The sequence below is a fragment of the Cupressus sempervirens genome, chromosome 7, assembly GCF_028749045.1.
Source record: "Cupressus sempervirens isolate cs-2001-9-10 chromosome 7, ASM2874904v1, whole genome shotgun sequence".
Classification (NCBI taxonomy): Eukaryota; Viridiplantae; Streptophyta; class Pinopsida; order Cupressales; family Cupressaceae; genus Cupressus; species Cupressus sempervirens.
This window is the reverse complement of record NC_143124.1, coordinates 574,775,483-574,793,052: the sequence shown is the minus strand read 5'-3', so window position 1 is coordinate 574,793,052 and position 17,570 is coordinate 574,775,483.

Genomic DNA, 17,570 nt, shown 5'->3' with positions numbered 1-17,570 from the left:
CATCACCCCCTGGTAGCCCACTTTCTTGAGGTCCATCCATCTCTAAATTTGCTAGAATATCCTTCTTGATGATCTGGGAACCAGTCTTCTTTTCCAGGATATTCACCTCTTTGGCCTCAAAAAATCTAGATATCTAAACTGGGACTTCCACCTCTGTGATCTTATAGTGAGGCAAAACTAGTCCATCCATCTCTAAATTTGTTGGAATATCCTTCTCAATGATCTGGGAATCAGATTTTTTTGTTAGGATACCCACCTCTTTGTATTTGAAAGATCTAGGAATCTTAATTGGGACTTCCACCTTTGTGATCTTAGGACTAGACAAAACTAGAACCACGTCCTTATCAACCTTTGATCCATTTTGGTCTAGTTTATTCCCTCCTTTAATAGGGACTTCCACTATTGTCTCCTAAATCTTCTAACCACCCTTAAATTCCTTCTCTTTCCAAATCTTTTTCTCCTTTCCGAATTTGGAAATTGTGGATTTCCTTATCTTTTCAACTTTTACCTTAGGACACTGATTCACCTTATGACCTGATTTCAAACAATGAAAACAAGAAAAGGGAACACTTTCATAGACCAACTTCTATATATGCATTCCAAGCTTAGAATGAAAGCACACAACCTCTGACATATCATCCCCTTCTTGAACTCCAATACAAATCTGAGCATACGTTAGTCTTCTTATGGAAGTCGTTATCGAGTCTATTGACAAAAGTTCACCAAATGAGTTTGTTATTCCCACAAACACATCCTCATTCCAAAACTCCAAAGGCAACTTTGGAAGTCTAACCCAGACTAGAGCTTGCACAAAAAAACATCATTCAAATCCATCTTCGAAGTTCACTTCTAGAGAACCAAGGTTGAGCGGCCTATAATCCAAGGTCCTTAACACAAAATGCTTGACAAATCCTCACTACATGAAAAATCAAAAGATAGAAAACCTTTCGCCATCACCATTATAGTGACATGTCCCTTGAGATTCCTTTTTTTGTGTATACGATCTAACAATTTCTATATTCGACCTTTGCCCAATGAACTTACCCACCAGAGTAGAAGCCATCACAGCAATGCTATGATCTACTAGCTTGTCTAGTATTGCAATCACACAAGAACCCTTCTCCAAACTAGAGAGTAATTTAACCAGTGGAAAAAAAGACTTACCTGTAGGTTTGACTCCAAAAAGAGATGACCATTTTCTGGGAAGCACCCCAGACTGATCTGCCTTGGATGGCAAAAAATACTTGTCCGGACCTCTTCCCTTGACACGTGGGTCCCCATCTCCATTCTTTGTCACATCTCCAATCTCTACAGTCCCCTGACTCTCTACTTCCCCTCCCTACAATCTATGCTTCAAATCCTATCCTCCCAAAGGATTCCCGCCCAAGACAGGTTTTAAATTTTGAAAGGTTGTACTTTCCCATCCTCTCCCTTGCTCACTCTCACTCGCCATTTCACTCTTGGATGCTAGATGATATTGTTACAACTAAGTAATTATTTTGTTTCCAAAATAATTCCTTAAGTCATACAACTCATATCTCTAGTATGCTTTGTTCTACTTTGTCAAACACCAAAACCAGTAAATCAATTATAACTTGTGATGTACAATCTATATAGATCTATGCACTGGCATACATTATCATGATATTTTCATATAGATAACCTCAATTGCGCATGAGCTATTTTGAAGTGTGTCATCTATACACATCACATCTATCTATGTACTACTACAAACTGTCTAACACTTAGACAATTTTCTAACTCTAAATACATAAATGAAATAATGAATACATGTTGCCATAAATGACAATACTCTAGACATATGACTAACCATATTGCTCATAAATAGTGATATTTCTATTAGGATTCAAATATGTAGTTTTTGAGTCAAATTCATTAACCCATGTTTTATGAGAAGTGGTTCAGACATACCCATCTCTCATGAGAATTAATGGAACACTTAACACTCATTGGATGTGGTTGATTCTAACATAGATGAAGCACTAGGACTTCCTAATAGGTTACCCATCCTAACACATATCCAACTTGAATGTCTTTAGAGTGAGTTTAACCATGGAGGAATCTTCGTAGTTAAGCACACTTGAGTTGGGGTGGTACTAGGATAGGTGGTGTCCTAAAAATACTTGGTGCTTCACCTTTGTGAGCATCACCTAGATCCAAGGATTGTTAATTGTTCAATTCATTCTAATGAGAAATGGGAATGTGTGAACCACTAATCATGAAACATGGGCTAAAGTTTGACTCAAAAACTACACAATTGAATTCTAGTAGCAATGTCACAATTTTTGACATGCTATGGAAAATATCTTTTACTTATCAATATGTTTTTAAGGCACATTATTAAAAAAAATAACAAATGTTGTGTGGTAAATATAGAAGTATATTTGTTCCAAAAATACATAACAAGAGGAAGATATTAACACAGTAAAGTTCACTTAATGAGGTAGAGAAGATGTCATATTCTCTCACACTATGAAGGGAAATTAGGAACCCCAAACCATCTATATTCACATAATAAACTTCGCTAGTAGTAATCATATAGAATAATATTCTAGAATATTTAGCAAAGATCAAACACAAAACCAACATCTTTACTAATTTGGTAAACTTTAATTAATTTATCTTATCTGCTTGTCACACATTATGTAGCCCAATTTCCTCTATATCATCTATAAGGACATGGAACTAATAATTAGTGTCCTTGTAAAACCATTAGCAGTCAACATCCCTAAAGAAATAGTGGTCCTCTATACATTTAACTATAATATTTATGAGTGGATGATACTTGATGTTCATGTAGTCATCCATGACTATGCTACATCTACTTATGACTATGCCATAATAAAGAAAATAAGCCACATGGAATTATATGTCGCTGAGACCAAAAAAATCGTCAACCCTTGATTTGCCAATTTCGCATTGGATAAATTTATAATAGATTTTGAGCATTGCTAATCTCTTAAATTTCTCATTAGATTTTTCTACCACAATACTAAATGGAATTTGAATATGAATCTCTAGCCTTTGTTAGGTGGAAGAAATATAACTCAAAAGAGCCCCTCTTTTAGTGAAGTGGTGGATGTAGCTTTTCTTTACAAGCACCCCATTATTTACTTATATCAGCCCTATTTTGAGATTTATTACTAGCGTAGCACATACATATACAACTTTTCCTCAAACATGATGTAGGTAGGCATTGCCTTATACAATAGTACTTTAGAGTTCAAGTTTACAGAAGTGACACTTACACAATCTAGAGGTCCCAAATATCTTAAGTTTTGTATGTACCTTGGTTGTAGGTGATTTCAAAGGAACTTTGGATCAAAGGGACATGACATATTTTTGTGGCATTTTGAAGAGCAACCAATATTTGCATTCTCAATAGAATAGGTTTGCTCACCACTCTCTACTCTATTTTGATCATCAAGTGCATAATCAAATTCATTTTAAAGTTTAATTCCAAACTCTTGAATCTCGCCCTTGTCATCCTCATGCTATGAGGACTTACATTTGTAGTAAAATTGCAAGAAATGGTAATTAAATTGATTAAAGTGTAATTTAAAAAAATTGAACTATGATTAAAAATTAGAATCTTTGTTCTTAACCTTTATCTAAGTATTTCACTTTTTTCTTCGTTGAGATCACATGAAGCACAAGAGTAAAGGATATACAAAAGTTAAAATCCTAGTATAAATAAAAAATTACTCAAATAATCATACATTAATTTACAAAAAACAAATTAAAATACCTAAATATTATTTCCATGAATTTAAAATTGTCACAATTTGCTTATTTTGCTTCACATCATATAAAGTGCAAATTTGAAATCAAGAATAAATTAGCCAATAGGCTATTATATTAGAAACTTGCACCGATTTTGGTGATGTCTCATACCAAGAAAAAGAACCTACAAAAACATCGACCATTAGAAAAAAGATCAGAGAGACTTTTTTTTACAGGTGTGGGATACCACCACCATCAACTCATCTTTCCCTACAGAACCTTTCAAATCAAGCATTTGACTACATAGCTAATGGAGAAAGAAAATTTAGTTGTGAAAAGACTTGCGTCAAAAATTGTAGGAACTACAATCATTGTAGATTCAATTCATTCTTTGATCTAATTTCCTTTTTTTTGTCAAATTTTGCATTTTGTAGACAAATACCAGAAACCCTACAAGATATCAAAGTCAGAGGTAATGTTAACAAATTAGATAGATGAAGATGAATGTTTTGGTTTGGCAAGTGACAGACTTTGGGACGTTATTTCCAACAAATTGGTGTGTGACATGGCACACAAATTTTTAATGGTACGACAATGTGATGTCCCCTTCTCAAAGGCTATTAATAACCAAAATTTAACATCCATTATGGTGTAAACAATTTGATTAATTCTAGTAATGATATATATATCTCATAATGTTTTTAGTAATTAGCATATTTTAACCTTGATTACTTACTTCCCTATAAGGAGTGTGTGGATTTACTTGTTGTAGGGCATTTGACAACAATATATCCTCTGATTTTACTTTTCCTCTCCCTACACAACACCATCTATCAACTCCTCAATGTATAGCAAGAAATTAAAAAAATTGGCTAAAACTATCCCAATCCCTATGCATTACAAATTATATACATATAAAATTCATAAATACAAGTCTATTTAACACTCATTTTATATAATAGATTATATTCTATCTTCACACATTTATTCATGTCTATATTGACATCATATATACATCCTCAATATGTTTAATATATACGTGCATTTCTCATTCCTTAATTTTTAGTCCTCGCCTATATAATAGACATGGAACTAATGTTTTCACTAGAGACTAATAACAATTAATTTTTCCAAGAACAAGTGTCTCATATGATAAGGTTTAAAGTGATTTATTTTTAAAATATATATTATGTGCATTAATTTCTAAATTCTTAGTGGTTGTTAGCATTTTTCTAGGGGTTAAAATTATTTTTTTAACTAAAAAATAAGAAAAATACACATCATTCATTCTAGAAGCTTCTATTAAATTCTGGTGTATTCTCTTGAAAAAAGTCCCCCTCCCTTGCTTCATGTTTCTTCTATCATCAATAACAATTTGAAATAGCATGTCCATACATAAGTGGAGGCAATAGTAGCAAAGCCAAGTCCATCTATTGGAGATCCAAATCTAGAAGATTTAGGCTCTAGACTAGTAGGAGTTGCATGCAAGGTGGAGAGAGATTTATCTATAGATCTGTGATCTAATATGCAAGTTTTTTTGTCAATTTTGAAAATAACTATTTTCCATAAGGAAATTTTTCCATGAGCAATCCACTTTAGTTGAAGGCCTAATTCAAGCACCACACTCACACATATATAATAAGGTGCAGTAAGATGGATAATTTTTCAAAGTTGTGTTTACCAGTATGGAAACTCTAGCAAGCCTTCAACGTTATTGTTTGTACCTAATCTCCCCTAATTTGCAACTATGCAAAGTTTTTTGGAAAGGTCAACTGAAATTTAGAACTAATTAATTTTTCACTTAGCTATAACCTTCCCACTACTATAGTAAATCTTTTTCCCTTTAGCTAGCCTCCAAGTTCTAATTCATCTATTGAAGTTGGCATATCCCTGAATTAATGATTTTTTCAGGGCAAATCTTTAATATTCCTACCAATCCTTCAATAAATCTGCCTAGCTTGTTCTATTGATTAAAAGTAGTGGACGACTTTCATAAAATCTCTTGCTCCTCTAGACACATACTCATTAGCATATAGGTGACCAATATTTTCATCTAGCAACTGGAAGATTCGAGAAACTTATAAAAATGTTGTTCACTACAATAATTTAAAACTTTCATGTTAGAAGGGATTAATAGCAAGCCACAGACATCAAACAAATATAGATTATTGAAGGCGTCAAATGCTAGAAATAAATGTCACATATGATCAAAATCCTTTCATAAAATTTTCTGGCAAACATTAGCTGATGTCTCTTGTCAGTTGCAGCCTCACTTGCCCTTCTTTTATTCAGTTAATTAGCTAATAAATTAAAAGCTCAAAAGATAAGGAGATAAGCATTAAAGCCATTTGATTCATTGCAAGGTAATTTTATGTTTTCAGTCTCACTATTGGGTATGTCCTAATCCTATATTTTTAATTGTTAATGAGTACTTGAGAAATTCAACTTTAAAAAAATTTAGCAAAACTTTTAAGAGAACAAGAGCTCTCTGAGAGCTTGAGTCCCTATCGTATGGTGATTTCTATGTGGAAAATAAAATGTAAAATAGGTTGTAAAGAGTGAATTATTTTTTAATATTTATGATTTTCGCTTTGAAATAGTTAATAGTGTAACATTTAAAAAATAACGTTATTGTCAAGTTTCAAGATTTATCATATTTTTTGTTTAATTCATTTTCTATGTTGTTAAAATTGAAATTGAATATAATAAATTCCATAAAACAAATTAAATATCAATTAAATATCATTTCTTTATTCAAATTATTTTGCAACTTTAAATTTAATATCAATCGAACTATAAAAAATATGATATTATTTTTCTCAACAAATCTAATTCTTTTTAAAGGTTTTTTTAAAATGTATATAAAAACTCAAAACATAGTTTAAAATATGTATATTATTATCCAAAAAGATATTTAATTGAATATAACTTTTTTTGATACATTGTTTTTTAATAATATTAAAGTTTTATCTATTTTTAAAATCCAATTAGCTAAAACACATAGAAAGTGGTAAATAATTTATTTGAGACCATACTCTAGACTAATTTGTATATTCCTGGGCGCAATAACTTGGGAAAAAATTAGAAAAATACAAGTTTTAAAAAAATGAGTGTCTTCTTTTTGGTACAGTGCTGCAAGTGTGACCGGCGATTTCGTACACCCCATCGACAGTTGCATGGAAGCTCAGAAACCTCGCGTTGCAGTGAAATTATTGCCTACGAATATTTTTGTTGATTCGTTCTTTTTTTTCCTAGCGGCACATCTAGTCTATTCACCAAAAATTATTTCTGTCTGAAGTCCATTTTCACCATTATTATCTGGAATGCTGAATCTTTTTTCTTGACCCTTTTGCGCAATTTGATTGAAGTGGCCTGAGGCTTGAGAAATCAAGGTTTTTGTTTTCCATTCATTTCTAAAGTTCCGAGGATAGATTTAATATAATATGTATTCTTTGAAGTGAAGAGGTCATGTTGTGCGCAATTTCAGAAGTTAGGGTTTGAAGATGCTCCTTAGAATATGAAGCTTGGATTAAGCCACAGATTTTACCTCACGCTTTTGAGACATTTTCTTGAGCTTGAATTGCATTGATAGTCAATTCTCCTCTGTAGACTTGTGTAAGTGCTTTTTAAGGCTATTGGGTTTTCATTTGCTATTGTGTCATACACACACGGGCAAATTTTGTATTCCTTTTATTCTGTGACATAAGAAATAGCTGCAAAACTTTCTTATGTTGTTTCCAATGGCGTGCTTGGAAAGCTTGGCGAGATTCTTGCTCAGCGACTATTGAATCAAGCATCATTGTTGATCTAATTCCAAGAAGACTTTGAACAGTTACAGACGAAGTTCACAGACATATCTGGTTATCTGCAATATGCAGAGTAGCAACAAACTGCTCTTAATGCTTATGTGAAAAGATGGTTGTCGGAAGTGAGAGATGTTGCTCTTGATGCAGAAGATGTTGTTGATGAGTGTGGTGTTGACCATTTGTATAGAAAGCCCACTCAATCATGTGTATACAATTGCAGTCAATTGGGCTTTCGGTATAAGATGGGGAAGAGGATTAAAGATCTCAAGGCAGGTTCAAATCGATATGCAAAAGATCGGGGAGCTCAATCAGCACTTTGTCAAGTGTTGAATTCGACTCAGCCTTCAACCAACACTTCTGAAAGAGAAGAGTTTAAGAAATGGTTGAGTTTGGAGTAGTGAATCTATGTGACATTCTGGAGTTTGACTCTGAGAATTTGTCTGGCAGAGGAATTGCAAGGATCGATTTGCGTTTACTTAGTATTGGTAGAGAGAAGACCTAATAGAGATGGATAAGTTCAAACACAACAGAATTCCATGAAAATGGAAAGGTTCAACAGTTGCAAGTAGAGGCCAATGTAATTCTTAGTGAAGTGAAAAAGGAAAATGGTGGCACATTTTTCTTGTGCACGGGACTATTGGGTCATGGTCATTTATGCATAGTTCCAGTAGATTTCCATTACTAATTGGATTTCCACTACCAATTGTTCATGTTCAGTTAGTGGAGCATTTTAGAAATAAAAAAAGTTCTAGAAAGAAATTACAGATTCCAAAATTGAAGTTCTTTTATTTTTGATATTTTCTTCAATTAACAATTTAAAATACCCTTGGCAAAATTTAGCTCAACCAATCATAAAAGCGAAATTAATAACTAAAAATTAATTTAAAAATAAACTGAATTTGAATTTTAGAAACTCTCTAGTCTTAGTCATAAAAATGAATTGTTTTAGATTAAGGTAAAAGCAGGCTTTGAAGGGGCCCCGAAACCCTTTACATCTAAGAGAAAGATAAACCATTAAGCACGACCAGGTTAAAAAGAAACCTGAAACTAGCAAAACAACTAAACCAAGTTAAACAGGGACCTGAGACCAACAGATGTGACCAGAAAAAATAACCAAAACAGTACTGGAACTTGGAAGGTCAACAGACTGGAATAGCAACCTGAAAAACCTCCCAGACCAGAAACCAACGAACCAGAAAAGCAACCAGTTCACCAACACAAAAAATTGGTCAACATAAGGAAACAAAGGATTTTCCTTTTGATATGAATTTTCCCTTACCCGACCAAAGGACCCTATCTAAAGGGGGGGCAGAAGAAAAAGACTTCTTCTAACGCTTAACCGCGATCCAACCATCATCAATCTTCGCAGCCTCAGCAACCCACGCCTCAAAAGACAAAGGCCCGAGGAACCCAGGGGACGCAGAAGCCGCACCAACCTCCGTGAGAGAATCAGAAGACGCTTGACCCCTAGGAGGGACATCCGAACCAGGGGAAGAGACCAAAGCATCCACCGGCTCGGATAGAATGCAATTAATTGTTATTATCCACCACTAGGAACATTAGTTCCCCACAGGGCTAATATTTGTGCATATGTAATTATGCTTTTATTAATTTGTATGATCCAAAATATAGTTAAGTTGATATTATATTTCAAACATAAAATTCAAATTTTAACGAGCTTATCTAAATTAACAAATGAAAATGATATTAATTATTTTAATTTTTATCAAATTATGTGTGTGTGTTAAAAAAAATCGGCGAAACATTATATTTATATTAATAATAACTAGTTCAAAAATCGCTCCCAGAGAAAAGAACCAAAAAAGAAAAATTTTGATCATTGTCTGATACAAAAAAGATGCAAAAGAAGAAAGATTACATCTAAAGAGAATATCTATCAAGACTAATGAATCTTGTCCTTGTGATTCCCAAATCTAGAACATTGTGATTATAAAAAGACCAAAACTCATATGAATACAATTCATTGTTTGGTGTCAGAGACAAAACCAAAAGCCAAGCGCCAAGCCAAAAACCATCATAAAAGTTTCCATCATTGATCTTTATCCAAAACTCCAATTAAGACCATGATATTAGAAAACCATCTTTTGCAAGTGCAATCCAAGACCCTGAACTGCATACAATGTCTCAAAAAAATAAGTGAGATCCATAAAAGTAAAACATGTGAAATCGTAGACAAGCTGTGATTTACTATCAAATAATATTTGAGAAGGGCTCAACATAATTCTAAACATATTCTTTTGTCATAATATTAACCAAGTTGGGGAAATCAAGGAGATTAAGTGGGGAAAGTAAAGAGTTAATATAAACTCCATCAGTACCCAAATTAGTCAGACAATCAGCTAATAGATTGTCTTCTCTATAAGTACACATGATGTAACAATCAAAGATTGAATCAAGAAGAGACCATACTTGATGCAATATATACTGTATGGAACAATTATATACATGATGTTTAATACAGACATTAATAATAATGATTGAATCCCCTTCAACATGTAACTTAGATGTAGATAGTGATTTTGCAAGTTCCAAACCAAAAAGCAAGGCCATGGCCTCAGCTTTGTTATTAGTACTCGGACGGAGAGGAGATGATTTTGCTGCAATTACATGATCTTTAAAGTCTCTAATGACTATGTCACAGCCAGAGTTACTTGGATATCCCCTAGAGCCCCCATCAAAATTGAGTTTGTATATTTTTAAAATAATATTTGATGCATTTTTTAAGATTCAAAAACAGTAATTTTTAATTATTAATAAATGAAAAAAATCTATAAAAAAGAAAATAAAAAAGAGAAAAAATAAGCATGTGATATTAAAGATAGAAATTTCAATGGAGTAACATTAAATTGGAATTATAACAAATCTTAGATTTCACATATTAGTTGAAATATAAAACTAAATTATGATGTAAAAAAGGAACCCAAAATATTTATAAAGAAATAATAAAAATATGTAGTAAAATTAGCACTCAACTTCACAAATTATTTCTAAAAATATAATATAATGATTATGACCTCAAATAAAGTAAATAATATTCTCACATAAATAATAATAATGAAAACAAGAACTCTCTTGTTATCAACATTAACATCTTTATAAGAAATAAATATGCAATTTAATTGAAAAGGATAGTTATCCAAACACAAAATCACTAATTTTTGAAGTATAAGATGAGATGATGCATAGAATTGAAAATTTAGTTAAAATTCTATTACAACACCATCAGTGTTAATGTCATATATGAGACATATTATACCTTATTATAATCTAATAATTATTAAATATTAATATTGATATTATATGCTTAAGAATAATTGTAATGTAAAGTATAACACTTACCTTAACTTGACCATAATCTAACTAAAATCATATTCTAAATTTTGATTTGAAATTTAACTCAAAATATCATATCCATTCTAACTCTAGTTACAATCTTAATTACATCATAATCCTAATACTTGCATTTATTATTCCTATCAACTTTCCACAATCAAATATTATTCCATTTTTTAAATGCAAAAAATGACTACAATAATTTAGGTTGTCTACTACAAATGACTTAGATATAATATTTGTTTTTTATTAAGGAAAACAGGTTTTGAAGGGTGCCTGGAACCCTTTACAAATCAAAATATTTTCAATGAAGCCCAAACCACATAATACAACAACCCATAGGTGAAACAGGTCACCAACCAAAACAAAGTGACCAAGGTGGAATCACAGATAACACAATACTCATCAACCACCAAAACAGGTTTTGAACAGGCACATAAAACCCCATGGTTATGAAGACAATAGGTCCCTAACCAAATCAACTACAAAGAACAACATGCCATAAGAGCCAGGAGAACCAAAAACGAGGTGACCGCAAATAGGCCAGGCCTCAAGATTTACCCTTCGGTCTCATCTTTTGAGAATGTAATGCCATATCAAAAGTTGGGGTGGAGGGCTTGACTTGTTTTCCTTTTATAGTTGTTCATCCATCCTCCACCAAACCAACAACCTTCTACTAAGCCAAGTCAACATCACCACAACCAGCCCCCAAAATCCCTACTTCAGGAGAAGGGACCGCAGCAAAAGAAGGGACAACAACAGCATCCTGAGATAGAGCCACAAGAGGAGCCACTATCGAATCACTGGTGACAAAATCTGAACGACAGGTCCCCCCCGTAGGGGCAACATTCGTACTATTAGAGACAACAACTGAATCTGCCACCAAAGTGTCCAGAGAAGAGCCACCATCCCCAATAGAGGGGGCTTTCTGAACCGTGTAGTGGTCATCTGAAACCCCCTTCCACCATGAACATGACATCTTCGTTCTAGACTTTTCAGAGGAGCAACACGCTACAAGGTGGCCATTCTTATGGCATTTCCCACATCTGTAGGGGATACCCTCACAATCAAAAAGTTGAATCCAAGAGCCAAGAGGGGAGGCCAACTTAATCTTTTTAGGAAGCCCCTTGGAGATGTCGATCTCCACAAGAATGCGAGCATACGTCGTCCAAAACAGATTGGAAGATGCAGTATCAACTAGCAAGAAGTCTCTAAGAGCCTCCTGCACTGCCTCCAGAAACTGAATCCAACCATAGGTAAAGGGGGAGATTCATCAACCTGATGCACAGAGGAATCTTATAAAAGGATTTCATCGATGGGTCAAAATCCTTATACCAAGGTTTCACATCAAGGGGAATAATATTTGTTATGTTGATTTAATATAATATTTGCAATAGTATTGAGAAATTATATTAGTTATCATTTTTTTCTTATTACTATTATTTTTATTAAAGGTCTATTAAAAAATAATCTACTGGATCAATAGAAATAAAAAAAAATTGTACAATCTGATAGTGTGTCTCTTTTTGTGTTGTTAGCTTTAATGGTGGGTGAATTCAAGGAGGAAGTTTGGCAAGGTGTGGTTGCTTGCATGGACCTGCAATCTGGGGAATGCTGACATTATCGACAAAGCTATTCTAGGAATAGGCTTAGACATGGGTCATGGCCCCTGGTGGTTGATTGGTGGGTGTGACATTGGTCCAACCTCTAGTCATATGGTCTTCTGACTCCCCTCAAGGAGTGCATGTTCCGAAAGCAGTGCGAGGCTGGAGGAAGGTGATCATATTCATAGAGGAAATGGTGTGGTACAAGGAGGGAGCTCGAAGGGACTTCATGAAATCGACTCCATGCAAGAGTGTGAGGATGCCAAGGGGACCTTTGAGACACTAGATTGCATAGACAACCACAGGGGAAGAAACAGAGGCAGGTGTGTGGGTTCCATGCAAGAGTGTGAGGATGCCAAGGGGACCTTTGAGACACTAGATTGCATAGACAACCACAGGGGAAGAAACAGAGGCAGGTGTGTGGGTTGATTCGATGATGGAGGCTGAGGATAGTGCTACTACAACAAGCAAGAAGCGCCCTCGAGGACCCAAATGCAAGGGCAAGGTGTAGGTGATGGGAGTTGATTATGGTATCCCAAATTTCACCAAAGAAGATTTAGATAAGTGGTTCGAGTGAATTGGATCAGAGCTTGTTGTCTCCTAGTTTTGGTTTTGTTGTGTCATCTTTCCTTTATTATATGTAATTAGAAAGAATGTAAGGGTGTTGGTTGTTTGAATTGGGTGTTCATGCCAGTTTTGTCAAATGTATATGGGGTTGGGGGAATAGTTGTTGTTGCTTAGTGTCAAGATACTCAAAATAGTGGCAAACTTGAATAGCTTAAACAATGTAAATCTTTACTTCTACTTAATATAAATAAAAGTTACCTATCAAAAAAAAATGCACAATAATTGTAGTATTCGTGCATAAAGTATTGAATCAATTGTGCCAATTTTTTTGTTTGGGAAAGGGAAAATGTAAAGAAGCAATAGAGAAAATGCTTTGGACTACACTTTCAAATGACCATTTTTTTAGTTTCCACATAACTTTGACCTTAATTGGCTAAACCATAAATTCAATATTTGATGCTTAAGAGTTGTGTTATTGCCCTTTATCCTTTTAGCTTTACAATGTATTATTTAACTATCACACAAATCTTTCATTTTTGGTGGAAGGTAGGGACTCAAGCTCTATCAGAGCTCTTGTTTATATATAGTTTTGTACTTATTTGTTATCTTTTCATGCATACTAAAATGCTTTAAATCAACTAGAATCAATATATCACATATAATAATAATAATAATATATTGTATAACATATTTGATCATGTGTTATGGTCAAGAGTCCCAAGATGCACTAGGGATCATTTTGGTATTACTCTTTTCTTGTCTGAATGATGAGAATAATTAATCTGTGGTCTTACCTTTCAATTAGCAGCCTTGTGGTTCATCCAACTAGGCATCCTCGACCAACTTGGTACTCGCGCCCACAGGTGATATCCTTATCAAATATCCATTTTACTCTCCATTTTTTATGTTCCCTTGATTTATGATCCACCTATAAATAGGCTGATGTGTCCTACTAAAGGTCTCCATATGCTGACATGACATCTACCAAAGGTCTCACATATAGGTTGACAAAACATTTGAAATGCTCACTCGTTAGAGTCTAAATAACATGTTAATAGGTAATGTGATGTTATGTTGATAAATATTATCACTCATAACTAATTATTTGATTATAGAATTATCTTATCATGGTTCTAATTGATTTTAGGACAATATTAATTATTTGATTAGTTAGCTATCTATATTAGTTAATTTATATTGATAATATGTATTATTAATATTTTAATCTAATATTACAACAATAGCATATTTTATTTGACCCAAGATACATGTATGTATTATTATTATACTTTATATATATATATATATATATATATATATATGAAGGTTTGTGACAAACTGTCGAGTGGGGGTTTGAAGCCAATGTTAGGTAATGGCAATGAATTTCTGTCAATTATCATTATTGCGCTCTTGACGAAATTGGCTCTTGCAAAAGGAAGCATTAATAGTGGTGGATTTGGGAAGAAATAGTTAAAAATGATAGCCACAATCTATGGCTTCCTCCCATTGTAATTTTGCTCTTACAGCATTTTTTCTTTTTTTCTTAGTATGAGGAAGGGATACATTTCTTGGTTGCATTTCTTGTTTACCAACCAAGGGAAAATTGTACAAGGTATTTACTATTTCTTACAATTGTGATATATCTCAAATCTAGAAGGCTTCATTTTAAAAATGTTACTTTCTTTTAAAAGTAATTTGAAAGTTGCATAACCTCAATATTAACTTTGAGCTTTTGATTTTTTTTGGACGACTAGAGCCTCATAGACTACTTTATTATTATTATTTTGTTGTTTTGTTATAATCACGACTGTATTTTGAGTTTAGTCAGGAACAGTTTGGTAGGAGGAATAATGATTGATAATTAATTAATTTGTTTAGAGTTAATGAACATAGATAAATGATTGGATTGCCTGTCAATTAAAAAAACAGACAATATTATGGGAAAGAATAACACTGGCAACAAATTTGCTTCAAATCAGGGCAAAGTTGTTACTACTAAGATTGGGGAGACTAAGGGTAGGTCTCCATGCAACTACTAAGCTTTATTTTAGGTAACAGTTGTTGCTCAATATTTTTAGCACTAATTTTCGGAGCTAATGATTCCATGGAAATAAAATTTGTTGGTTATCTTTTAAGCACCATTGTTAAATAAAATTTTGCATAATATTGTTGCAAATAAAATTTAGAAGAGAAAATTTAGGCAATTAAAAAGAAGAGGAATAAAAGAAGTAAGACATCTATCATTTTTCCAAAAAGAAGTGGCTGCTTTTTTTAGACCCACTTTTTTGCAAAGCTTATGTCGAGATTTCTCAGCAACGCCTGCTCTATTATTGCAGGAAAAGATTCTAATTTATCCTTTCCTCCAAACTTCAAAATTCCATGGGAACACTCTAGCTGTTTAAATTTAAGCATAAATTGTCCAAAACCAGCTGCAGGGAGACGTGAGAGAAGCCTTCATTGTTTTAATATTTATTCGAGTCATATTGTATCTGGTTGTCTTTGCAAAAATTTGTCCCACTAAAGCACCATTTGAATTAAAAATAAAACCTAATACAAAATTTAATAAAAGTACAAATAAAACTCATATATTACAATATTGAATCATATTTTTCTCTCCTATGTTAAAGTAATTTTGAAGATCCTAATGGAACATATGTGTATGAAATTACTGCATATATATGTGCAAACAACAATAAATTTTGCAGGATGATAGAAATCAAAACCAGTAGACTTCTCATAAAATTCTATGTATTTAGGCCTTGTTTCAGGAGGACTTCAACTGTATCTGTTATTGCGATCACCAGCTGAGGAATTTTGGGGTTCTATGCACCCATGCTTTAATTATAGCAGTTTTTGTGGAAAAAAACATTGTGTTGAGTTTTGGATATCACAGCTCAGTAGCAACTTTTATACTAGATCATATAACCAATTGATAACCTTATTGTGCTTGATTTAATAGATGAGGACTATGTGGAAGTGACTAATGTTGGGCTCTATTGACATGTTTCAACTGGAATGTGTTACTGATGCCCGGTAAAAAGGAAAGCTATTACCTATGATTCGTGTGACTCCTACAACCAGCACTACCCTTTGATTCTCAGACTTGACTTCCACTCTTTCAACATTTTGCTCGATTCCTCTTTATACGAAAAATTACTCCTGGCCACTACCACAAGTACCAGCTCATCATCGGTGATCCAACAAAAACTCCAATCACCAATCTCAAAAACACTTGAAATTTGGAAAATATCTTGCTAGGAATATTTGCAGCCTTGATTCAGAAATGGATGTGTTTTGAGCAGTTTAGATTAATCATTGATGTATAACGGTTACAGATTGCATCTTCATTGCTTGGTAAGGAAAACCTGCCCAGTTGTATGAAATTGTTAAAAACATCGTTAGGTGGACCCAAGCATTCACAAAAGCAGCTCAAAGTCTCAGCCGCTTGAGATGGTGATTTATCCCAGTGCACTTGGAGTGGATCTTACAATCTGACACAACAATAAAAAAATGAAAGCCTGTTTATTCAATTTCACACTTTTTCAGATAATACAGGATGTCTTTCTATCAGGCTAATCATTGCACTTCCTTTTAATGCAAGTGCTAGTATTTAAGAATGACACAAGGTTAGCTTGAGACTCAAATAATAAGTTGAATTCAAAATGCTTTCACTCTTTTGAGTCTTTTTGCTGATGTCACTTTCCTTCTCTTAATGCTTCCTCATAATCTATTTTCTCTTGGGTTGTTGCCTCTACTTCCAGCTTTCAGCTTCAGTTGATTTTTTTGTGATTAGGAATGAGGCTGAAACCTCTTTAGTTTCTATGAGGCTTTGAGCCTGTGGATGGGGCTCAACAGCCATTATGCTTCAGGGTTGTGAGCACTAGATATATTTTCTTTTCTTCAATTTGAAAAAAAAGCCTCTGAGCACTTTTGTTCATAGGGAATGCCCATGCATTTCCAATGAGTATTTAGAATGTGTGGGAATCCTCCAGATATCCCCATTTATTGGCAGCACCTCAGAATCATCCCCTCTAAAGAAAACATTTGAAATTGTAATGGCAGTGGAGGGATGCTTGTTGTACATCTCCCAGTCTTTCTGTCCTGAAAACGTTTCATTTGAAGGAAAGGGAGATGCATCCCATGGAACAATGGTTTATTGGTTCTTGTACAAAACTTCTACGACAACCAGCTAGATAGTGGCTTCCTGGACTTTGAACAGATAAATTTTCTATTCTTATATAAGGTGGCTCTTTTTCTAGAAAATAATGTAATCGCATAAACAATAAAAAAGAAAAAATCATACTGCAGGATGAAGGCACAATGTCTTCAAGAACATCATTTATATATAGATAGATAGATAATTCTCTGAAAATATGTCAGGAAATATACAGGTTAAAATGACCATCCCATTCAATGTTTACCTACCAATCTAAAGTGTGCACAGTTGCAGTGTGTCAAACGTTTGCTAACACTATACCTCCTGCATGTGTCTTAA